Below are 26199 nucleotides of genomic sequence, written 5' to 3' on the forward strand. Positions count from 1 at the left end.
AACTTTTTCCAAAACCATTCACCTTTCCTTCTCTATTTAGTGTTACAGTGACTTAATGGATTGGAATGTTATCACTCTTCTTCAGTTTCTGACAGACGAGATGCCTTAACAGTATTTAATGGCATATTTCTGTTTTGACTCTCCAAAGGTCTTGATGCTGTCTTTTCCTTTAAGGCAGTGGCAGATCAAGGATTTTTTCCTAGTCAGCAGCTATTAAGTGGCCACGTTTCACAGAGAGGAGCCACTTATACATTGAGGAAAATAAGAATTTGAACACCCTGGGGTTTTGCACTTAGAAATCATGGAGGGGTCTGAAATTTTCATCTTAAGTGCATGTCCACTGTGAGAGACAATCTAAAAAAAATAAAAAATCTGGAAATCACAATGTATGATTTTTTAAAATCATTTATTTGTATGTTACTGCTGCAAATAAGTATTTGGACACCTGTGAAAATCAATGTTAATATTTGGTACAGTAGCCTTTGTTTGCAATTACAGAGGTCAAACATTTCCTGTAGTTTTTCACCAGGTTTTCACACACTGCAGCAGGGATTTTGGTCCACTCCTCCATACAGATCTTCTCTAGATCTTTCAGGTTTGGAGTTTCAGCTCCCTCCAAAGATTTTCTATTGAGTTCAGGTCTGGAGACTACAGGACCTTAAAATGCTTCTTACGGAGCCCCTCCTTAGTTGCCCTGGCTGTGTGTTTGGGGTCATTGTCATGCTGGAAGACCCAGCCATGACCCAACTTCAATGCTCTTACTGAGGGAAGGAGGTTGTTTGCCAAAATCTCGCAATACATGACCCCAGCCAACCTCCCTTCAATACGGTGCAGTCGCCCTGTCCCCTTTGCAGAAGAGCATCCCCACAGTATGATGTTTCCACCCCCATGCTTCACGGTTGGGATGGTTTTCTTGGGATTGTTCTCATCCTCTAAACATGTTAAGTGGAGTTGATTCCAAAAAACTCTATTCTGGTCTCATCTGATCACATGACCTTCTCCCATGCCTCCTCTGGATCATCCAGATGGTCACTGGTGAACTTCAAATGGGCCTGGACATGTGCTGGCTTGAGCAGGGGGACCTTGCTGCCCTGCAGGATTTTAAACCATGACAGCATCATGTGTTACTAATGTAATCTTTGTGACTGTGGTCCCAGCTCTCTTCAGGTCATTGACCAGGTCCTCCTGTGTAGTTCCGAGCTTTCTCAGAATCATCCTTACCCCACAAAGTGAGATCTTGCATGGAATCCCAGACCGAGGGAAATTGACAGTCATCTTGTGTTTCTTCCACTTTCTAATAAATAATCATAACAGTTGTTGTCTTCTACCAAGCTGCTTGCCTGTTGTCCTGTAGTCCACCCCAGCCTTGTGCAGGTCTACAGTTTTGTCCCTGGTGTCCTTAGACAGCTCTTTGGTCTTGGCTATGGTGGACAGGTTGGAGTGTGATTGATTGAGCGTGTGAACAGGTGTCTTTTATACAGGTAACAAGTTCAAACAGGTGCAATTAATACAGGTAAAGAGTGCAGAATAAGAGGGCTTCTTAAAGAAAAATTAACAGGTCTGTGTGAGCCAGAATTCTTGCTGGTTGGTAGGTGATCAAATACTTATTTGCAGCAGTAACATAAAAATTAATTATTTAAAAAAAATCATACATTGTGATTTCCAGATTTTTTTTTTTTAGATTATGTCTCTCACAGTGGACATGCACCTAAAATGAAAATTTCAGACCCCTCCATGATTTCTAAGTGGGAGAACTTGCAAAACCCCAGGGTGTTCAAATACTTATTTTCCTCACTGTACGTCCACCATAAGTCCCAACCTCTGTGTGCAATAGCTTCACAAAATATAAATATTTTTATACTAAATGTAATTTTTTTATGTTCAAATGTGCATTACATTTGTTTAATTTCAATTTTATATTCTTTAAAAACTAATCAGCAATGTTTTGAAGCAACTAAAACATTCATACAATGAATATTTATACATAATCAAATCTAACCCCGTACAAAAATCCAGCTCTGGCTTTGAAGGAATTGACTGTAAATACATTTTAGCAGAAATGCATTATTGTGTATTAATGATATATTTTTGGGTAATAGGGTAAAGTGTGCATCTTTGTTTTACAGTCAAATAAAATTCTATTTCAATTTATTAATTTATATAGAACCATTTCACAACAGAGTTGCCTCAAGGCGCTTCATACAACACACAATTCATAGTAGCACAAAGTGAATTAAAATCAAAAAGGACACAGTAAAAAGGTAAAACATAGTAGACTAAAAAAAAAATTACAAAGCAAACATAAAAACAGAACAGTCTAAAAAAGTGGGTCTTCAATCTTGATTTACAAGTCTCCACCGTGTCAGACTAACTTATAGCTGCAGGTAGATTGTTCCAAAGAGCAGGGCAGGGGTAAGAGAAGGCTCTATATATCCCACAGACTTTTTATTAAGCCTTGGAACACACAGAAGTTCTGGCCTTGTGAATGCAAGGACCACGCCGGTATGTAGGGATTGACCAAGTCCGCCAGGTAGGAAGGAGCCAGTCCATGAACAATTTTATAGACCAGCAACAGGACTTTAAAATCCGATCTGGCAGAAACCGGAAGCCAATGAAGGGACGCCAGAATGGATGTAATGTGGTCAAACGTTCTACTTTGTGTCAAAAGTCTGGTAGCAGCATTCTGCACTAATTGAAGACCCTAATGCTGGACTTTTTGAATTGGGTACTTCCTGTTGGTAGGTGAAGGCCTGCTATGTGTGCAAAAACTGCTGTGGGATAACCTTGTGTCTACACTTTTCTCCTCCATCTTACTGTATGTTGCTTGACAAGATTATGTTGGAGATCCTGAAGTTATGAAACCAACACCATTATTAAAGACAAGCCTAAAGGAATTTAGGTTTTGAATATAGTGATCATTATTTCTTCCCTCCTATCCCCGAGGTGTTCTTGCCCTGGCAGTAGAGATTTTCTATTTTGGCAAAAGATGATATAAAATAGTTTTTGACGTGTTGATACATGCTTTATTTGTCATTGAATAAATGGACTCATTGTTTTGCTGTATTGCAGGTGGGGTCTTGGCAAAGCAAGCAGGGAAGACTAGAGCTCTAATGATTGCTTCTTACTTTTCTGCTGAACCTTTCTGACACATATTATGTTTGCTCTTCATCTTGACAACCTTATGTATGCTTTTCCCATTACTTCATGTTTGCAATCAACCACTCATTTAAAATGCACATTCTACGAAACAGAAAAAGCCTCTCAGTGAAATGTTAAGCTGCCTTTTGATGTAAGATTTAGCCTCTTGGTGTGTTTATGCCAAGCGGCTAAACTTGGCCTGTGTGAGAAGTGCTGCTGTTTGCGGAGCTGACAAAGTGGTTATCAGTAATGCTCATTCATTCACTGCTCAGACAGCTTTTTCTTACTCAACACTTCCAATTACAGATAAACACATTGCACAATCACACAACTTGTGACATATAAAGATGACCAAAAACAGTACAGTGCAGTATGCTAACATATACACATGTAGTTTTACTTTCACATGTAGGAACTCCATCCAACAGGTTTTGCATTCGAAACAGTGCAATTACAGTTTACTATTAGCCTGACCGATATATCGGCTGGCCGATATTATCAGCAGATATAAGCCCTTTTCAAAGTACTCACTATCGGCCGAAATTTTGCCCACAGAACGACGATAATTTCTCATAAACAGAACAGTTACTGAAATGATATTTGGGTTGGCAATGTAAAATGTCCTTGCACCGTTTGTCCAGTAGATGGAGCTCTGACTCCATTCAACTGAGAGCTGCTACAACCCTGCTTAAATGTGTTCATCACCAGCCCCCGTAGTTCGCTGTCACACTGCACTGATCGGCTGACAAAAGCATACAAGTAAGTTTATAAGGATGTTATTTGTAATAACTTTGCGATTACATTCACCCCACATTTCCCCTGTTTCAGTTCAACTCAGTTTGATTAACTCAGTTTATGTAGTAATGTGTCAAATGTGCTTCATTACGTCGGTCACGCTTTTTATTAAACCCACATTGTGTAGGCCTTATTTCTAGCATGAAAAACTTTCATTTACTGCTAAAAGGTTGAAACATTCAGAATCACTGGTCGTCTGGAAGGGTTCTGGGAATTAGTGCCGTTTGCCATTAACCCGGACCAAGCTTTACTAAATTGTAAATAACTTTTTAATGATATGAGATAGAAACTTACTTTTTTTTTTTTTTGCTGAAAAGTTAACTCCGTGGACTTTCAATCCACTGTCGGCCATCTTGGTACTCCTCATAGAAGATGTGTGATGACGTGTGCAATGTGAGTGTCACATGGTTTTCCAAAATCCAATCGTAGGGCAGATTTACCTCACGTGATATGGCAAAGATCATTTTCAGGAGTGATATCTTACTAGTTGGCCCGTTTGAATAGCCCCCCTAACTGCTCCAATTGCATTTTTGCCTTTTTTGAACTTGAAAATTCTTCTCTGTTATAAAGTTAATCAATATGAGGACAAAGCTTCAGCTCATACCTTTTTTGTTAAGAGTACAAAAAAGAACATTTTATTCATTTAAAAAAAAAATTATTGGCTGATTTATCGGCTATCGGCAAATCAGCCGATTTATCGATTATCTGCATTTTTTTCATCCAGATATCGTTATTGGCATCGGCCTCAAAAAATCCATATCGGTCGGGCTCTAGTTACTATGGATGCTATTATAAAGATTTAATAGTTGATTTTGCACTATATAGTCTCTATTAACAACATGAACCCTAATCAATAAAGACCTTCAGGTTTTGTTTCCTTTTCATGGGGGTTTAAGGCTAAAATCCTTGTGAAACTGTGTTGTTTCTCCTTCCTCACCTCCACAGCATCCAGTTTCCATGTCATGTTGGCTGAGTCCATCTCACGATCACCTCAGGGATGAGTAGATTTTCTGCCTGGATTGACTCCAATGTAACCTGTAACTGCCTGTATCCCAGCTGAGTGAATGTTTCACAGACATCCTCACAGGGATTTGACACCGGACCTGCAATACAACACAAACTGTTTTACAAGGAAAGTCAAAGCAGAAGAGAATTGCCCAACAAAGCACTCAGGGTAAATGGAGGACACAGTGCAGCCGCTTGCAGCGCAAATACTGCAATGAAGAGAAAAGATGGTTTGCAAGATCATTCGTTGCAACCCTGACCTTCTTGTTTTGACATGCACAATTCTAAAGCCTCGGTCCCACCGAATAATAAGCCATGGATAATGAGCCACGCATGGGTGTGTCAGCGATTATTAGAAGAATGATCCAAGTTTTAAGCTATCACATATCCGCTACTAAGGCGGATGTGCCTCTCTGTACCTCACATGTGCCTCTAGTGAGCCATGACCGACCTGTCACTTGAGCCACGTACCGCCACATATGATCCACGTCAAGCCACATATGATCCATGTGACGCCATGTAACGTGATGTTGGTGCATGTTTAGGCATAGGGTTGGTCCAAACCTCCACCCCTCCCACACTTGGTCCCTTTAAAGTGTGGATTTTCAATTCACAGCATCCATTCAAGATGTTGTCACACTTTTTAAACGCAGTCCAAGACGCTCCTGTACAGTCTGGCCGGTGTGCACATCCGTGCGCCAGGCTGCTGTTCACCTGTGTTCCAGAGTCATTAAATGTAGCAGTTCTGTGACCAAAAAAAAAAAAACCACACCATAATGAGGTGGCCTCTTTAATTATATACACCCACAACTGTGTGGCTCAATCACCCCACCCGCCAAAAAAACAACACAACACAAAACACATCCATAACTAGACCAGCTAGAACTGAACTACGGCTTCCTGGACAGTCAACTCTGTGCTTCTTCTCACTGGCTTTATTTCTTCCACAGCTTGCAGTCATTTTGACACTGTAATCCAACTTTTAACTTTGTGTTCATCTGTTATTGTTTGTAAAATTGCTCTTTTGCGTGCTCACGTTCTGCATAAATGCCCGTCTTCATTTTGACACCGTGATCCAACTTTTAAAATGGTAAATGGATTGCATTTATATAGCGCTTTTCCATCTGCATCAGACGCTCAAAGCGCTTTACAATTATGCCTCACATTCACCCCGATGTCAAGGTGCTGCCATACAAGGCGCTCACTACACACCGGGAGCAATAACTTTGTGTTTGTCCATTATTGTCCGCAAAATCACTCTTTTGCGAGTTTGCGTTCTGCGTTAATGCTCGTCTTGAGTGTGAGTCATTGCGTCGCCGCACACAGCACGCGCCTCATCTAATTCATTGTAACAACATGTTAAATCTATCATAAACATACTTTTACAGCTGCTTATAAAGAAGAAATGAATATGCAACTGTTTTACCAAGCTATTAGAATATAAACATTAGAAATACCTTTTACGCTGTCCCAAATATGTTCTCCACCTCAGCGTATGAGACAGAGACGAAAAAAGATGCAAATGAAACGGTCCTCAATTAGAGGTGTTTTCAACATCCAAGCTCTGACAGAAAATGATTAATCCACTACAAAATAAAATTTTTATATACAGCGTCCGGCACACAAAGCAGGTGAGACTGTAGTGCGCAAGAGGGTGGAGCCAAAATAGCGTGTCCTGTCCTTGTAGCAGACACGTGCTCAGATAATGGGCTTTTAACAGCCTCGTTCTCACCACAAACATGCCTCTAAAATCCTTGTTTGTCCTTGTAGTACCTCGTACACAAACTGCCCCACGCTGTTGTTGCTAAATTTTGAACTTCTTGAAATTAGCTCAGAGATGAGCATCATGAGTCGAATATTCTGCCTCTGAGAGCCTCTCAGAGCCACTATTCTCCCACGATTGTTGAATAACTGGACTCGTACCAAAAAAAAAAAAAAAAAAAACAACATTATTCATCCTTCATTTTTCGGTGAGACCAAGGCTTCACAAGGAGCACAACTGTGCAAACCATGCATTAAGGCGTTGGTGATGACTGGAGGGATTCAACACATCCATATTGTGCAAACGGACAACAGCATGGCATTATTGTCTGCAGACTGTCTTACATATTGCAATTGCAGTGTGTAGGTTTTTGAAGTTACTGTGAAAATTGAGACTGGATTGAAATTTGTACATATTTCCTGGTTGCTTTTGCAGAATTTTGTTCACAGTTAACCAGTGATGCCTATAACGCGTTACTCTAATCTGGCCACTTTTTTTCCAGTAAAGAGTAATCTAACGCATTAATCTTTCAAAATTAGTAATCAGATTAAAGTTACTTCTCCAAGTCACTGTGCCTTACTATTGTTGGGTCCATTGCTGCATTACTACCAGCTCATGAGCAGGGGGAGGCCGGTGTTCGGGGTGAGCTGTTCCAATTTCAGCGAGCTGCAAGCTTTTCTGCCGCTGTGCAGCAGCTCCTAGTTGAAAAACATTTGTCTCTCAAAGCTCTCAGAGCTATGGCTTTACAAAGGCATGTTTACACTTTTCTACTTTATTTAAAACTCTGAGTCGCTCTGTGTGTGTGTGTATGTGTGTGTCCCCGCTAAAAACAGCTGATCCGCGACACGTTATCAACAAATACTAACACTTTTTTCACCCAAATGCACCTAAACTCTCTTTCTGAGCACGACATGAGATAAAAAAACACTGTTAAAACTTTCTTACCTGTCAATCTGTTCATGTTTTTTGCATAAATAAATGTTATCCATTCTTCTCCTCAAACAGCAAGCCAGGGGTGAATCCATGTGGGAAGGGGGGGGGGGGGGGGGATGGTGGGGACCAACATTGTTCTTAAACTGTTGCACTATTTTTTTCTCACAGTTGTTCACAAAGTGGTGATCCTCGCACCATCTTTGCTTGTGAACGGCTGAACCTTTTGGGGATGCTCCTTTTATACCCAATCATGACACTCACCTGTTTCCAATTAACCTGTTCACCTGTGGAATGTTCCAAACAGGTGTTTTTTGAGCATTCATCAACTTTCCCAGTCTTTTGTTGCCTCTGTCCCAGCTTTTTTGAAATGTGTTGCAGTCATCCATTTCAAAAGTACATCAGTTTGAACATTAAATATCTTGTCTGTGTGGTGTATTCAATTGAATATAGGTTGAAGAGGATTTGCAAATCATTGTGTTCTGTGTTTATTTACATTTCACACAATGTCCCAACTTCATTGGAATTGGTACTTATAATAATAATTTCATCAACTAGAATTAAATAGTTACTGTACATATATAAAGAAGGTGTAGAAGTTGTCTTTTGATGAAAAGACGAGCCGAAACTTAAGACTCTCTCATTAAGACTCTTTGAGTCGAGTTTATTAACAGACTACCAACATGTCGCCGTAAGAATATACGGACTACAAACATGGCGTCGCGCACCAACAGAAAGGCAGGCAAAAAAGAGCACGTCACCCGAACTCTTAAAGGGACCGCTCCTATTATATGAATCACATTGCACCTAACAGAATACTCATAAGAAAGTGAATTATGCCGTCAGTGTTGAGCGCACTACACATGCCCCCTCAGAATTCACTTTAAAAGGACACCTGAACATAAAAAGAAAAGGAGAGAAAATAAATGTATCAACGGCGTGGGGGGCGAATCAAACGTCCAGTGCGGCTCCGCCGCATGGGAGAAGGCGGAACTGCCCCTTCAGTAGCTGTCTGCGGGGCTCCCCTGCGGCATGGTCGAGGGGCGGGGGGAAAAGGCAAAGGGGGTCTAGTCAGAGGCCGCCCTCGTTTCGGGGGTTGCGCCAACTCAACTGGCATGGCCAGATCTAGGTGAGCTGGCTTAAGGCGGTCCACAGAAATACACTCCGGTTTGCCCCCAATGTCTACCACAAAGTGCTTGTTCCCAGGTTCCACGACACGGAAAGGGCCCACGTAAGGCGGGCGGAGAGGTCCGTGGTGACCATCTGCTTGAATGAAAACATAGCCAGCAGACTGTAGGCTACTGGGGACGTGAGAGTTCGGCAAACCGTGACAGGAAGTAGGAAGTGGAGCAAACAGCCTGGCATTATCCAACAGGCTGGAACGCTGGAATGTGGCTGACCAAGGGGCCGTGGTGTTAGGGACGAAATCCCCGGGGACCCGTAATGGCTGACCATAGACCAGCTCTGCGGAGGAGGCGCGAAGGTCTTCCTTCGGTGCTGTCCTGATGCCCAGCATGACCCATGGGAGTTTGTCAGACCAGGAACTGTCCTTCAGGCTAGCACGCAGGGAGGCTTTCATCGATCTGTGAAAACGTTCGCAGAGGCCATTACTCTGGGGATGGTAGGCCGTGGTGCGGTGGAGTTTAACTCCCAAGCTACCTGCGACAGCGTTCCAAAGGTCAGAGGTAAATTGAACGCCCCGGTCTGAGGAAATGTCTGATGGGGTGCCAAAACGGCACACCCAGGTGCCAATAAATGCCCGTGCCACATCAGCCGATGTTATAGATGACAGTGGAACAGCCTCTGTCCACCGTGTGGTCCTGTCGACCATAGTGAGTAGATGAGTGTAACCCTGGGAGGGCGGAAGCGGGCCAACAAGGTCAATGTTGACGTGGTCGAAACGTCGTTCCGGCACTCGAAACTGTTCCAGTGGCGCTTTGGTGTGGCGGTGTACTTTGGCACGTTGGCACGCTACACAGGTGTTCGCCCAGTCTCTCACGTCCTTTTTGAGACCATGCCACACAAACTTGGCTGCCACCAGCCGTTGTGAGGCCTTGGTTCCAGGGTGTGAGAGGCCATGGATGGCGTCAAAAACAGGTCGCCTCCACTTCGCAGGCACAACCGGCCTAGGAGAGCCCATGGAGACGTTGCAAAGCAGAGTGGTGCCAGCGTTGCCAAATGCCACATCCTGCAGCTGCAGCCCAGTAACGGATGAACGGCAAACCTGCACGTCCGGGTCTGTGGCCTGCTCTGCTGCCATGCTGTCGTAATCCAGGCCAAGGTGGACCGCCCCCGCAACAGCGCGGGAGAGGCAATCTGCGACATGGTTGTGCTTTCCAGAAAGGTGTGCAATGTCCGTCGTGAACTCTGAAATGTAAGTCAGCTGTCGCTGTTGCCTGCCCGACCATGGCTGAGTGACTTTGGACATGGCGAAAGTCAGAGGCTTGTGGTCCACAAAAACGGTGAACTGGCGTCCCTCCAGCAGTGAACGAAAGTGTCGGATGGCGAGGTACACCCCAAGTAGCTCCCGATCGAAGGTGCTATACTTCCGTTCACTGGGACACAACTGCCTGCTGAAAAAGGCGAGAGGCTGCCAGGCATTATCCACCCACTGCTCGTAAACCGTACCGACTGCATAGTCTGAGGCGTCCGTGGTAAGTGCGATGGGAGCGGAGGAGGAGGGATGGGCCAACATGGGGGCTTTAGCCAGGGCTGTCTTAGCGTCCGCAAAAGCCTTGTCTCTTTCCGGGCTCCAGCCCACAGTGTGCTTAGGCTTGCCGCCTTTCAGAGCCTCGTATAAGGGCCGCATGATTTGGGCGGCCCTGGGGAGAAAACGGTGGTAGAAGTTAACCATGCCTAGGAACTCCTGTAAGGCTTTGACAGTGAGTGGGCGTGGGAAAGTGGTGATGGCCTCCACTTTTGACGGAAGAGGAACGACCCCGTCCTTTGTGACTCTGTGCCCCAGAAAGTCTATGGTGGACAGGCCGAACTGGCACTTGGCTGAATTGATGATGAGCCCGTACTCGGCAAGTCGCTCGAACAGAGTGCGTAGGTGCGAAAGGTGCTCTGAAGGTGATGAACTGGCCACCAGGATGTCGTCAAGGTACACAAACATGAAAGGCAGATCCCGTAACACAAAGTCCATGAGCCGCTGGAAAGTTTGAGCAGCATTCTTGAGGCCAAACGGGGTGCGCAGGAACTCAAACAAACCAAACGGTGTGATCACAGCTGTTTTTGGGATGTCGAGAGGGTGTACGGGCACTTGATGGTATCCTCTGATCAGGTCCACTTTTGAAAAAATGACCTTACCAGCCAGGTGCGCTGAAAAATCCTGGATGTGCGGTACTGGATAGCGGTCAGGCGTTGTCGCGTCGTTGAGCCGTCGGTAGTCCCCGCAAGGGCGCCAGCCCCCCCCCGGCTTGGGGACGACGTGCAGGGGGGAGGCCCAAGGACTGTTGGAGCGACGAACAATCCCCAGGCGCTCCATGGACTCGAACTCTGTCTTGGCCACGGCAAGCTTGTACGGCTCGAGACGTCGAGCGCGGGCATATACAGGTGGGCCAGTGGTGTCAATGTGATGCTCGACACCGTGCTTGGCCGTGGAAGAGGAGAAAGTGGGCTGTGTGAGTGCTGGGAACTCGGCGAGCAGACGCTGGAAACTGTCCATGACAGAGAGCAGGCTGGAGAAGTGCAGTGCATCGGAGTCGTTGAGGAAGCATGCATATGAACAGAAAGTTACGGCGTCGATCAAGCGCTGATTTTTAACGTCCACCAACAGTCCATATGCACACAAAAAGTCTGACCCTAAAAGGGGAACGGCTACTTTGGCAGTCACAAAGTCCCAGCTAAAGCGTTGGCCCCCAAAACACAGTTCAACATGCCTTGTGCCGTACGTACGGATGGGGCTACCATTGGCGGCTTCCATGGGGGGGCCGTGGGTGTCAGCTACCACGTCCACCTGTGAAGCAGGCAGTAGACTCCGCTGTGCCCCTGTGTCGCAGAGGAAACGTCGGCCAGAGACGGAGTCATGGATGAAGAGCAGCCTCTTCTGGTTATTAATTGTATCTACTCTGAACGTTATTTAACAACAATCCTGTTGTGAATCGCTAGCAGTTAGCATTCACTAGCGGTTAGCATTCACTAGCGGTTAGCATTTGCTAGCGGTTAGCTTTCGCTAGCTAGGTCGACACCTCCCCTCTCCGTGGTTACTTTTTATAGCTGTTTCTTTTCTACCTGTTTAATACTTCTGTTCGTTTTTCAGTTGAACTGCTGTGAATTTTAAGTAATTTTTACTCCTGTGTAAAATCTTAGGAGTGGCTAGCATTTTTGCTAGCAGTTAGCTTGCGTTAGCTATTTCTGACCCTTCTCATCATTTTTTCATTTCATTTTTTACACTCCTGTTAGTTAATTAACTGTTCAGTGTATTTTATAGCTGCTGCTTTTTTTACCTGTTTAATACTTCTGTTAGTTTTTCAGTGTAACTGCTGTGAATTTTAATTCATTTATCTGTGTCTGTGTGAGCCTTAGGAGTGGTTAGCTTATCCATTTTAGATTAGCTCGTGTTTGCTTGGCTACATTTTTGAATTTCTTAGTGCACAAAGTCCACTACTATTTCTATTAGCATCAGCTTAGAAACGCCGGCTGTGGAGGACGGCTTTCCGACTGTGGCTAGGCAGAGGAAGCCCAGTAGGGCTTGGTGCCCGGTTGTGGCACCCCGATCACACTCGCCAGTGCGAACTGTGAATCGGTTCTCCCCCTTGGATTTGCCAGATGTGAATTTTCTGAGCCCACGAGTGACTTCCACTCCTGTCTCCAGGCCGAAACACCGGACTTTAGTGATAGGGGATTCTGTCACCCGCAAACTCATGTTACAGACGCCGGCTGAAGTTAAATGTATTCCTGGGGCCAGAGCTCCCGACATTGCATCTCATCTTAGGGTGCTGACGCTGCAGAAGGGAAGACAGACAAAGGAACATGACATGAGATATAGTCACATAGTGTCAGGGCCTGATGTTTTATCTGGTCAGTTGCGGGGTTTTCTGGTTTGTTTTTATTTCCATCTTGCTTTTATTGTTTTTTTCTGTGTTTGTGATTTTGGCGTTGGGGTCTGTCTGTGGTTCTCTCTCTTTCTCTATCTCTCTCTCTCTCTCTCTCTCTGGCCACACCCCTCTTCTGGATCTCACCGAGCACACCTGTCTGTAATTTGCTGATTGGCACCTGTGGCTTTATTAGCTCACAGGTGGTGTTGTTTGTTTGCCAGTTTGTTGCGCCTTGTGCCATCATCCCAGCTCTTGTTCTTGTGTTTCCTAGATCTGCCTGCTTCAGTGTGTTTTCGACCTCCTGCCCGTTTTTTCCGACCACGACTCGCCTGATGATCTTGGTACTGCTGCTGTGTGTTTTGGACTGCCTTTCCGTGTACCGACCATTGCTTGCCTGCACATTAAAACCTTTTTGTAAACAGAGCTGTGACCTTGAGCCTTGCATTTGTCTCCAACCTAATCCTCCTGTCACATAGTTATTCACGTTGGCACCAATGATATCAGGATGAAGCACTCAGAGGTCACAAAAAAATGGACATAGAGAGGACTTGTGACCTTGCCAGAAAGATGTGTCGGCATCAATTAATAGTCTCTGGTCCCCTCCCCTCCAGGGGTACTGATGAGATATTTAGCAGGCTGACATCATTAAATAGGTGGCTGGCGCAGTTTTGTAGACAGCAAGGCTTTAGCTTTATTGATAACTGGCCTTCGTTCTGGGGCCACCGTGGCTTGCTGATGCCAGACAGCCTCCACCCTACTGGGGAAGGCACCGCCATCTTTTCTGCGAACATAGATAGAGCTCTACAGGGAGGGTAACATTAGAAATCTACAGCAGGCCACGGAGCAGGTGATTAGAGACCCTGCAAGGCTTATGACAAATGTGGGTGTGGAATCCATTAGCTTAGCGGGAAATTTAGTGCAGAAAATCCACTATGGTGATAGTGCAGTTTATTTGCCAGGGAGGGAATTTCAACAAGTTGAGACTGTGGCCTGCTTCCGTAGTCGTGTCCATAAAAATCATAGAGGGATATGCTTTCCAAACTTAATACCCATTACTATATTGGATGATGTTGAAATTGAGGATGGCCCAGTGGTTGTTCCAGCAATACCAAAGATTTCATGTCTGCTACCTACAATGCACGTGGAATGTCTTAAACCCAAACCTACTTCTAGGCATCTTAAATATGCTAATCTGGAATCACCCCTAAACCCAAACAGTTCAACTGTCAACCCCACTGAGGTCCTTAGACTGGGTCTCATTAACATAAGATCACTGTCCTCAAAATCATTGTTGATCAATGATCTAATTATTGATCATCACTTAGATATGATTGGGCTATGTGAAACCTGGCTTAAACCTACAGCTGTCCTCCCCTTAAATAAGGCCTGCCTACCAGCATATACATTTAGTCATGTCCCTCGTGATGAGAAGCAAGGCAGGGGTGTTGCTCTTATTTATAAATCTAGGTTTAGCTTATTAGCTGTTGGGGGTTACAAATATCATTCATTTGAGCATCTGATTCTCCGCTCTGCTCAGAATATTACACATTGCCAAGGTCAGAAGAATAAAAATCAGTCGTATTACTTTGTCACTGTATATAGGCCTCCTGGCCCATATTCTGAATTCTTAGATGAATTTGGTGCGGTCATCTCTAACTTGTCAACTAGTGTAGATAACATTCTGATCATTGGTGACTTTAACATTCATATAAATAAGCCTTCTGATCCCCTCTGCAAATCATTTATGGAAATTGTGGATGCATTAGGATTTTGGCAATGCATTCGGGATTCGACGCACATTAGTGGAAATACCCTGGATCTGGTTCTCGCACATGGTATTGCTGTCATGAATATTGACATCATGCCTCTTACATTAGTGGTGTCTGATCACTCATTAAGTTTACAGTTTCGCTGCCGTGTTTAGTGGAACAACAACCTTATATATCTTTACGGCGATGCATCAACTCCTTAACTAAGACTGAACTCGAAGCTAGACTGCCTGATGTCTTAGCTTCACATTTGACAAATACCCAGTCAGTAGACAGACTGGTGGATAGTTTAAACTCAGTGCTCAAAACTACACTCGACATGATTGCACCACCTGTGTTAAAACCGCGCTCAACCAAATCACAGTCACCTTGGTTCAATGATTATCTGCGTGACCTCAAGCATAAAGCAAGAGGTCTAGAACGGAAATGGCATTGTTCAAAATTAGAAGTATTTCACCTTGCGTAGCGTGATGCTATCTTAGACTATAAGCATGCATTATTGGCTCCAAAGTGGACTTACTACTCTGATTTGATCAACAAAAACAAGCATAACTCAAAGTTCTTGTTCAACACGGTGGCAACACTTTTGCATGGACAACCACCTGTTCGCTCTCCTTTTACAGCACAAGATTTCCTGGATTACTTTGGGAAGAAAATAGAAGACATCAGGTTAAACATATCCCAGCATGCCTTAATCCAGCCACTACACCCTGCTATTGATGTTGGCGCCACTACTGAGGTATTACCTAGATTTACAGAATTTGACAGTATCTCACTAGGCATGCTGACAAAACTCGTAATGTCAACAAAAAGCACAACCTGTTTATTTGATCCTTTACCAACAAAACTGGTTAAGGACCTGTGGCCCACTCTTGGGCCGACTGTGCTGGAAATTATTAATCTTTCTTTAACTTCTGGATCTGTTCCTAAATGTTTCAAATCTGCAGTGATTAAACCATTACTTAAGAAACCTAATCTTGACCCTAGGGTATTGACAAACTATCGGCCGATATCAAATCTATCATTTTTCTCTAAAATTCTGGAAAAAGTGGTGTCACGGCAGCTCGTAGACTATCTTACTGAGAATAATCTCTTTGAGCCACTGCAGTCTGCTTTTAGAAAATATCATTTCACAGAGACGGCTCTCACTAAAGTGGTGAATGATCTTCTGCTTACAATGGATTTGGACACCACTACGGTTCTGTCACTGTTAGATCTCAGTGCTGCATTTGATACAGTGGATCATCATATTCTACTTGATAGGCTGGAAAATCATTTTGGGATTACTGGGAGTGCCCTTGCATGGCTGACGTCATACTTGACCAGTCGTTCTCACTGTGTTTTGTACAGTAACGCTACCTCTAACCTTAGTGACATGAAATTTGAGGTTCCACAGGGGTCTGTCTTAGGCCCCCTGGTTTTCTCTCTTTATATAGAGCACCCCTTGGGCACATATTGCAGCATTTTGGGATTACCTTTCACTGCTATGCAGATGATACTCAGTTATACATGCCAATAACTGCTGGTAATCTCGTTCACATAAAATCCTTAGAAGATTGCCTTGCAGCAGTAAGAAGCTGGATGTCTAGAAACTTCCTACTTTTAAACTCTGATAAGACTGAAATGATGGTTCTTGGTCCAGTGAGACATCGGCATCAATTTGACCAGTTAACGCTCAGCCTCGGCTCGTGTGTCATACATCACACTGACAAAGTGAGGAACCTTGGGGTAATTTTTGATCCTTCGTTGTCCTTTAGCCTCCACATTAGAAATATTACTAGGACTGACCTAATTAAACCTTACGTACCGGCCCGGGATTTACGTTCTCAGGGTGCAGGACTACTTTGTGTCCCTAAAGTGAATAAGAAGTCTGCGGGTCACAGAGCTTTCTCTTATCGTGCCCCTGTTCTTTGGAATGATCTCCCTGCGTCAATAAAACAGTCAGATTCTGTGGAGACTTTCAATTCCAGACTTAAGATGCACTTATTTTCCCTTTCATATGGCTAGCATACTGGTACAGTTTTGTTTTATGCTTTTTACAATTTTAATTCATTTTATTAGCAATTGGAGCGGGCCGCGGCCTCAACTTTACCTAAATTCTGAGTCTTTTAGTGAAGTTTAGGGCTAGTGGTGTTGTGTGGGCCGCTGAAGAGGATGTACTGCTGGCCCACCACCACCAGATGGCGCCCTGCTTGGAGTGCGGGCTTCAAGCACGAGAGGGCGCCGAAACCAGTGGAGTGACAGCTGTCACATCATCACCACCAGCTGTCACTCATCTACATCAACCTCCATAAAAGCCGGAATGCAACTCCACCTCCCCACCAAGAAATCAGCTACCATACAGGTAATTTCTCTGCTAAGCTTAACTTTGAATACTAGTCGATCTCATTTGCAGCCGTTTTCCTGTGACGTATTCCTTATCTGCTGTATTGGCGTTTGGTGTGGACTGCGACGGCTTCACCTCCCACCCCAACCAGATAAGTGGTTTTCACAGGAGCTGTCTGAGTGTGTTATTGGAGGTGGAGGTTCTCCCTCCTTACTGAACACAGACTGTGGGATTACTGAGTGTGCGAACTCACACTCATCAAAACTGTTTCTGTTCTCTGCCAGCAGTACCGGGTCTGACTGCTGAAGACAGTGGCCACCTGGGGCGCAGGGCTTGGCGGCTCCGGTGTTCTTCAGATCCGTTGGTGGTGGAAGCTGTGTGGGTTCCGGCTCTTCTATCACCAGACGTCTTCTATCTTCGAGCCTGCCACACGCCACCTTGTGTATGATTGACATTCCGCAATATTGTTATTGTCTGTACTTCGTTGTGCGCTTCACAACATTAAATTGTTACTTTTTGGCTTATCCATTGTCCGTTCATTAATGCCCCCTGTTGTGGGTCCGTGTCACGACACCTTCCCAACAAGTGGCCAGCGATCACCTTAGTATTTCTCTGTTTTTCTTGTTGTTTAATGCTGACAAATTATACAGTATTTCTTGTCTTTCTGATGCCTGATTCTGTTTTTTCTCTCTGTTTAAGGTGCACCTCCATGCAGAGATGAGAGTTGTGTTCGTGTTGGCGATCCTCCTGTCCTGTGCGCCAACAGCATTTCTTGTATATTCGTCCGTGAATTGTTCTGTGAATTGTTCTGTAATTTATGTTTTGTAGCATGGCCCAAGCAGAGGGTCACCCCTTTGAATCTGGTCTGCTTGAGGTTTCTTCCTCAGAGGGAGTTTTTCCTTACCACTGTTGCTCTGGGGGTTGGTGAGGTTAGACCTTACCTGTGTGAAGTGCTTTGAGGCAACTCTGTTGTGATTTGGTGGTATATAAATGAAAATAAATTGAAATTGAAATTTAAAATGGACAAAAAAAACAGAGACGCATGGAAGAAAACGGAAAACAACCATCAAAATGGATAGAAGAATAACCAGAATGGCAAAGGCTCACCCATTGATCAGCTCCAGGATGATCAAAGACAGTCTGGAGTTACCTGTAAGTGCTGTGACAGTTAGAAGACGCCTGTGTGAAGCTAATTTATTTGCAAGAATCCCCCGCAAAGTCCCTCTGTTAAATAAAAGACGTGCAGAAGAGGTTACAATTTGCCAAAGAACACATCAACTGGCCTAAAGAGAAATGGAGGAATATTTTGTGGACTGAGGAGAGTAAAATTGTTCTTTTTGGGTCCAAGGGCCGCAGACAATTTGTGAGACGACCCCCAAACTCTGAATTCAAGCCACAGTTCACAGTGAAGACAGTGAAGCATGGTGGTGCAAGCATCGTGATATGGGCATGTTTCTCCTACTATGGTGTTGGGCCTTTATATCGCATACCAGGTATCATGGATCAGTTTGGATATGTCAAAATACTTGAAGAGGTCATGTTGCCTTATGCTGAAGAGGACATGCCCTTGAAATGGGTGTTTCAACAAGACAATGACCCCAAGCACACTAGTAAACGAGCAAAATCTTGGTTCCAAACCAACAAAATTAATGCCTCGCAGATGTGAAGAAATCATGAAAAACTGTGGTTATACAACTAAATACTAGTTTAGTGATTCACAGGATTGCTAAAAAAGCAGTTTGAACATAATAGTTTTGAGTTTGTAGCGTCAACAGCAGATGCTGCAATTATTGTGAACACCCCCTTTTCTACTTTTTTTCTTCTAATAGCCCAATTTCATAGCCTTAAGAGTGTTTTTATCATGAATGCTTGGTCTTGTTGGATTTGTGAGAATCTACTGGTACCTTGTTACCCATGTAACAATAAAAAATATAAAAACCTGGATTAATCTTTTTAGTCACATAGCACTACTATTATTCTGAACACTACTGTACACACTCCTTAGCAACCAATGTATATTGACAACTTACATTTCTTCCAGCATTTGGGCAGGAGTGGTAGGAAGGATCCCAGTTCAAACCCCACCCTGTCACATTCCCCATGTAATGCAGAGTTGCGTCAGGAAGGGCATTCGGCGTAAAACCTGTGCCAATTCAACATGGAGATCAGCCTTGGGTTTGCTGTGGCCATCCTGAGTGAAATCAAGGGAGCAGTTGTTGGGAATTACTTACATTTCTGCCAGCATTTATGTCACTTTTTAAGTCAGGAAGAAATTCCTGCTAATCAGAAACATCTTTGACAGAAATGCAGAGTAGACCAGTAATACTAACGGTTGAAATCAAGAAGGCTCAGAGGTGAAGGCAGTGAGCAAGCTGGGCCAAATTCTGAACGAAGGTTTGGGGCTAAGATGCTGCAAAATAGTGAAGTAAATTTGCTGCCACCCATAACCCTCTGTGTGATCACTGATTTTAAAATTTAATAAAGCTTACAATACAGTACAGATGGTCTCATTATGCTGTGTTCATGTTTATATTGTTTGATGAACTCACAATTGTAAAATGCATTAATAGGTATTACTGCCCTACTGGTTAAAAGGATTAACATTTATGAACCATACTATTTTATAGTACAAAGCCAAACACGGGCTCAGCAGGAGTTGGAGTGAAACAGTACTGTGCCTCAGTGCAGAGTCTGTTTGAGGTTTTTCTAAATAGAATCTCAAAGTATAGCTGAGGGATGGAATGTGTCCGTTATGGTGACCTTTTGCACATTGGCTTCTTTAGAACACGACCAGCAATCCCCATTGAGACAGTTTGTGGGTTGGTGTGAAGTAGAAAATCAACACATCCAGATTGCTCCCTCTGGACTGTGAGTGAGCGATTGCTCTTTATGTTCACAAGTGGGGGGTAGAAAGTACTATCAGGAGCTCAAAAGGTAGATTGTTGTTGCGGTGACAGGAATCTAGGTGTTCCGTTGAACTGAAGTGGGACCTTATGCTGCGTTTACACATAGACAGGACGCGTTACGAATGTCATATTTACGTCATTCTTGGCACATTCCTGACATTCTTAATGTGACTTAATGCATCTGAATAGGTTTCTTAATAGTGCATGCTGTGCGTGATTTTCATGGAGCATGTTTTTGGCTGTCAAAAAATCTTCTACAAATGTCACGCACCACCCTCATTTCGCCTAGTGTCGTGGAGGTCGCAACTGAGCGTGTTGATCCGTCTTGATTAGTGTTGATCCTTAATAGAGCGTGACAGCGCTCTTCTCTGATGCACGCACAATTAAACCCTGTTGCACCGCATTCAGTTTCATTGTGAAGGACAGTGACGCCAAGTCAGCTAAAAGTCTTGTTCCAGTGCTCCTCAGCGCGCTCCTGCAGGTGTTCCACCTGCTGCTGTGCCTGATGTTTGGGAAAATGAGCAAGACGAGAGCTGCATGGAGCCACACATCTTGTTCTCTCTGTCTCCTCCTCCTCTCTGCACCAGAGGCACAGAGGTTCCATGGCACAGAGCCCAACTAAGCATGCAATCACAAAGTTCTTCTGCTGTGGATAAATCTAGATTTTGAGGAGCAAACTGGAGTGATCTGAATTGCTCAGTAGCTGACGGTAGGATGAATATGGATGTGTGTGTTGAGACAATTCGCCTCATTCACAATGTAACAGAACATAATGCATTCGATTATTCTTGACCGTACGTAATGGTTCCTGATAATTCACCAACAACACGTGCCATTAATCATAACGCGTGGTAACAGGTTGCAGCAGTTCCTGAGGAGACCTGACGCCTCTGCCCCGAATCATCACATTCGTGATCAGCGGCCAAGAATGTATACTTCATGGCATTTGTGACTTGTCGTCGTTATGTGTAAATGCAGCATTAGTGACAAGGTGAAGTTCTAAATTTTCCAGTCGGTCTACATTCCTGTCCTCATCTGTTGTCATTCGACGACGAGACAGAAAACGCCAGATCATTTCTAAGCTGATGGCTCTGTGGATACAAGACCGTCGTGTGAAATCTGCCGGAAAATGGCTGATGTCCAGCTCTTGTGATAACCAGAGAAAGTGCACACGACGGTCTCGTATCCACGTCGTCGTCGCAGCTCGGAGCGCGGCGTGCCGAGCGTCCTTAAAGCCGTCCTTAAAGCTGTAGTAACAGTCCTTATTCTCTGTGAAGCCTGTAAAATTTTCACCAAAAGCCAGATAAATTTTTCAAATGGTTTCCAGGTGCCAGTCTCTAACAGCTTCTGAAAAAATTCTGATGGAAAAAAAAGTCCAAATCATTCCGCCATTTCCAGACAATAAAAATCCGACGAGGGGGCGGGACCACTCCTTCCACAAGGCATCCTCACAGGCGAATGACGTCATCGACAGGCGTGGAAAAACTCACGCATGCGCACAAGGGTTCAAGCTTGTCTGACGTAAAAATATATGAATCAAATCCATATAGTTTGAAAAAAAAATTAAAAGGTCCGTTACTTTATTGACAGACCTCGTATTATTTTACAGAATCTGTTTTTTGCCTTATTTTGTCTCCTACATTCAAGTCAGAGAGTGGCTTTGCAGAGTACCTTCTATTGTAAAGACTTTCTTAAGCTTGCTTAGATTTGCATCATTCCGGACAGATCAGGCCAGGTCTGTAGTCTGCTTCCCAATCAGGAGTTTGGCTGGGTTGACTTGGTTGACTCCGTAGCAGTATCCCAATAACTTAGAAGTTGCGGGTCTCACTGCCTTAGGATGCGCTTGGCTGTCCTTCCAGCTCGCTCGGTCATCCCGTTGGCTTGGAGGTAGTGTGAGCTCGATGTTGTATGGAGAATGCTATACCGCAACAGGAAGGTTCTGAACTGCTGTGAGCTGAATTGAGGAACGTTGTTTGTTACAAGCTCTTCTAGGATCCCAAACTGTATGAATATGCTCAGCAGCTTGTTTATCACAGCTTTGCTTGTTGTCTTGGTGAGGTTCAGTATTTCTATCCACCTTTAGTAGTAATATGTCACTATTAGTAAATTCCTACCTTTTAGTTCACACAATTCTACAGCAAGTTTCTGGCCAGGAAGTTGTGACAGAGGTGCAGTGATAAGTGGCTCCTTGTGTTGGCTAGACTTTTGCTCATTACATTGTGGGCATGACAGCACTTTGTCTTTAACCGCTTGATTGATCTTTGGCCACCAAATGTCATCTTTGTATCATTAAGGCCTGGTGCCCATAGTGGATCCTTTCCAGCAGCTCTGATCTTATTGTTTCTGGAATCACTATTTGGTTGCCTGTTTTTAACAGTTGATTTTGTTCACTTAGACAGTCTCTCTCAGTGAAGTACTCCATTGCTCCCCTCAGCAATGCTCCTCGCATATTGCGGCCAGCCGATCCTGATGTAGTGTCTGAATAGCTGCAGGGAATAATCCTTTGCAGTCTTGGTTTTAATCCTTTGGAGGACTGTTTTATGCCATAATAGCATCCTCAATGGCATCTGCATGCAACTGGACATCTTCGCTCAGTCCAGTGATGACCACCCCAGGCTCTGGATCTCTAGATATCACATCAGGCACACCGATGTGAGAATACCTCCATGATCCTGTAGTAGTATCCCACCCAGACCATAACTGGATGCATTGACACCTACTGTGGTGGGTAATTTTGGGTCAAATTATTGGAGTATGGGTGCAGAAGATATCAGTGTTGTTACCCTTTTAAAAGTGTCTTCCTGCTGTGGGCTCCAAATTCACGTGATGCTGGTTTTTAAAAGTTAATTAAGGTGGTGAAGGGTTTGAGACAGGTGTGGTATATACCTGCCAACATACCTCCCCATGCCAATCCCCCTCTTCAACTCAGACACATTTGTGATTTTAGGACGGTGGTGGTGGACACTTTCTGTGGGCATGGAGCTATGTTGTTCTTGCTGATATCTTGAGCTCTTCCTGGACTCACATTTTTGCTTGTTGAGCTTCAGGTAAGATTCTTTGATGGCTTTTCCAGATGATCATTATGCTCTTCCATTGCAGCTCCAAACACCAAGATATCATCCATATAGACAACTGTCTAGAGACAGGATTGTCTCAGGTACAGAACCATTTCTTCTGCTTTGAAGGTCTCAATGAGCCCAGTGGCCACTATCATCTGTAAATGGAAGAAGTTCAGATCCACCAGGAGTACAGCTGGCCACCCGTCTAAACTGAACGATCGCTGGAGAAGGGCCTTACTCAGGGAGGTGACCAAGAACCCGATGGTCACTCTGTCAGAGTGCCAGCATTACTCTGTGGAGAGAGGAGAATCTTCCAGAAGGACAACCATCTCTGCAGCAATCCACCAATCAGACCTGTATGGTAGATTGTCCAGACAGAAACCACTCCTTATTAAAAAGTATGTGGCAGCCCACCTGGAGTTTGCCAAAAGGCACCCAAAGGACTCTCAGACCATGAGAAACAAAATTCACTGCTCTGATAGGACAAAGATTGGCCTCTTTGGTGTGAATGACAGGCGTCATATTTGGAGGAAACCAGGTACCATCCCTACAGTGAAGCATGGTGGTGGCAGCATCATGCTGTGGGGATGTTTTTCAGTGACAGGAACTGGGAAACTAGTCAGGATTGAGGGAAAGATGAATGCAGCAATGTACAGAGGCATCCTGGATGAAAACCTGCTCCAGAGCGCCCTTGACCTCAGACTGGGGCAACAGTTCATCTTTTAGCAGGACAATGACGCTATAAACACACAGCCAAGATATCAAAGGAGTGGCTTCAGGACAACTCTGTGAATGTCCTTGAGTGGTCCAGCCAGAGCCCAGACCTGAAACCGATTGAACATCTCTGAAGAGATCTGAAAATGGCTGTGCATCTATGCTCCCCATCCAACCTGATGGAGCTTGAGAGGTGCTGCAAAGTGGAAAGGGCAAAACTTCCCCAAAGATAGGTGCACCAAGCTTGTGGCATCATATTCAAGAAGATGTGAGGCTGTAATTGCTGCCAAAGGTGCATCAAAAAATTATTGAGCAAAGAGTGTGAATACTTATGGATGAGTGATTCCTTATTTTTTTATTTTTAATAAATTTGCAAAAATTTTAAAAGCCTTTTTTCATGTTGTCATTAATGGGGTGTTGTGAGTGGAATTTTGAGGGGAGAAAATGAATTTATTCCATTTTGGAATAAGGATGTAAAATAAAAAAATGTGGAAAAAGTGAAGAGCTGTGAATACTTTCCAGATGCACCATATGTACAGTGACAGTAAAAGCCATTCTTCTTCTATTTTTTAATGATTCATGTCAACAGTCCAATTCAGTGACTTGTAAATGTTTATATACAGTATCAATCCCCTGACCTATCTAAAGGACACTGGATTTAAAAATAACGATTTAGCATAAATTCATCAGTGTGCCAATAACATAGTCACACATACATTTTTATTTTATTTTACAAAAATATTTTTACTTCATCATATGAAAGACTTTTGCCCCCTGTTAGCCATACGGCCAGAAAGGGAGGTAGAATTACATTCCAGCCATACGTCTGTATGTTTCTGCATGCATATGTGTATCAGGGAATGTCAGCTATGACATTTCTAGTGTATTTCTCTAGACATGATTTAGAACCCCAGCAGCTGGACAAGACCAAGGGGACACACACATTTCACATGGCTGCAGCAGACAGATGATTATATGATGGGGATGGACGAGTTGCTTGCTTGGGTGGATAGCATCCAGGACATAGGACAGTTTGGTCGTGTGGTGGATGCGACATGTGGGACGGTCCCAGACTTTACTTGATGGATGCTGCACATGTATGCTTTCTTGTTTGTTGCTATTCAGTATCTTTTGATACAACCCCAATTCCAATGAAGTTGGGATGTTGTGTAAAATGTAAATAGAAACAGAAGACAATGATTTGCAAATCCTCTTCAACCTTTATTCACTTGAATACACCACAAAGACAAGATAATTAATGTTCAAACTGATAAACTTTATGTTTTTGTGCAAATATTTGCTCATTTTAAAATGGATGCCTGTAACATGTTTCAAAAAATTTGGGATGGGGCAACAAAAGACTGGAAAAGTCATTGTGTAAAGGATCTTACCGCGTGGGCTCAGGAACACTTCAGAAAGCCATTGTCAGTTAACACAGTTCGTCGCTACATCTACAAGTGCAAGTTAAAACTCTATCATGCAAAGCGAAAGCCACACATCAACAACATCCAGAAATGCCGCCGCCTTCTCTGGGCCTGAGCTCTGTGTGCTGTGGTCTGATGAGTCCATATTTCAAATTGTTTTTGGAAATCATGGATGTTGTGTCCTCCAGACAAAAGAGGAAAAAGACCATCCAGATTGTTACCAGTGCAAAGTTCAAAAGCCAGCATCTGTGATGGTATGATGGTGTGTTAGTGCCCATGGCATGGGCGACTTACACATCTGTGATGGCACCATCAATGCTGAAAGGTACATCCAGGTTTTGGAGCAACACATGCTGCCATCCAAGCAATGTCTTTTTCAGGGACGTCCCTGCTTATTTCAGCAAGACAATGCCAAGCCACATTCTGCACGTGTTACAACTGCGTGCCTTCGTAGTAAAAGAGTGCAGGTACTAGACTGGCCTGCCTGCAGTCCAGACGTGTCGCCCATTGAAAATGTGTGGCACTACAAGTAAGCCTACAGTCTGAGAGTGAAGCGCTCTATTGGGGTGATATGATACTAAGAGGTCCCTAAGATAAGATGGGACCTGATTATTCAAAACCTTATAAGTAAGAAGAAGAATTTTAAATTCTATTCTAGAATTAACAGAAAACCAATGAAGAGAGGCCAATATGGGTGAAATATGCTCTCTCCTTCTAGTCCCCGTCAGCACTCTAGCTGCAGCATTTTGAATTAACTGAAGGCTTTTCAGGGAACTTTTAGGACAACCTGATAGTAATGAATTACAATAGTCCAGCCTAGAGGAAATAAATGCATGAATTAGTTTTTCAGAATCACTCTGAGACAAGACCTTTCTAATTTTAGAGATATTGCGCAACTGTAAAAAAGCAGTCCTACATATTTGCTTAATATGCACATTGAAGGACATATCCTGATCAAAAATGACTCCAAGATGTCTCACAGTATTACTAGAGGTCAGGGTAATGCCATCCAGAGTAAGGATCTGGTTAGACACCATGTTTCTAAGATTTGTGGGGCCAAGTACAATAACTTCAGTTTTATCTGAGTTTAAAAGCAGGAAATTAGAGGTCATCCATGTCTTTATGTCTATAAGACATTCCTGCAGTTTAACTAATTGGTGTGTGTCCTCTGGCTTCATGGATAGATAAAGCTGGGTATCATCTGCGTAACAATGAAAATTTAAGCAATGCTTTCTAATAATACTGCCTAAGGGAAGCATGTATAAAGTGAATAAAATTGGTCCTAGCACAGAACCTTGTGGAACTCCATAATTAACCTTAGTCTGTGAAAAA

The 26199-nt window shown here is 43.8% G+C and overlaps 1 long non-coding RNA gene across 1 annotated transcript; it reads left to right on the forward strand.

The window, feature by feature from the left end:
• The first annotated feature begins 2029 nt into the window (after window positions 1-2029).
• On the forward strand, window positions 2030-25964 carry LOC117523916. Its single transcript, XR_004564641.1, has 3 exons — window positions 2030-2117; window positions 19117-19127; window positions 25954-25964. It is a non-coding gene; the product is annotated as an uncharacterized LOC117523916 (long non-coding RNA).
• The last annotated feature ends 235 nt before the right edge of the window (window positions 25965-26199 follow it).

This window comes from Thalassophryne amazonica, chromosome 13, assembly GCF_902500255.1.
Source record: "Thalassophryne amazonica chromosome 13, fThaAma1.1, whole genome shotgun sequence".
NCBI lineage: Eukaryota > Metazoa > Chordata > Actinopteri > Batrachoidiformes > Batrachoididae > Thalassophryne > Thalassophryne amazonica.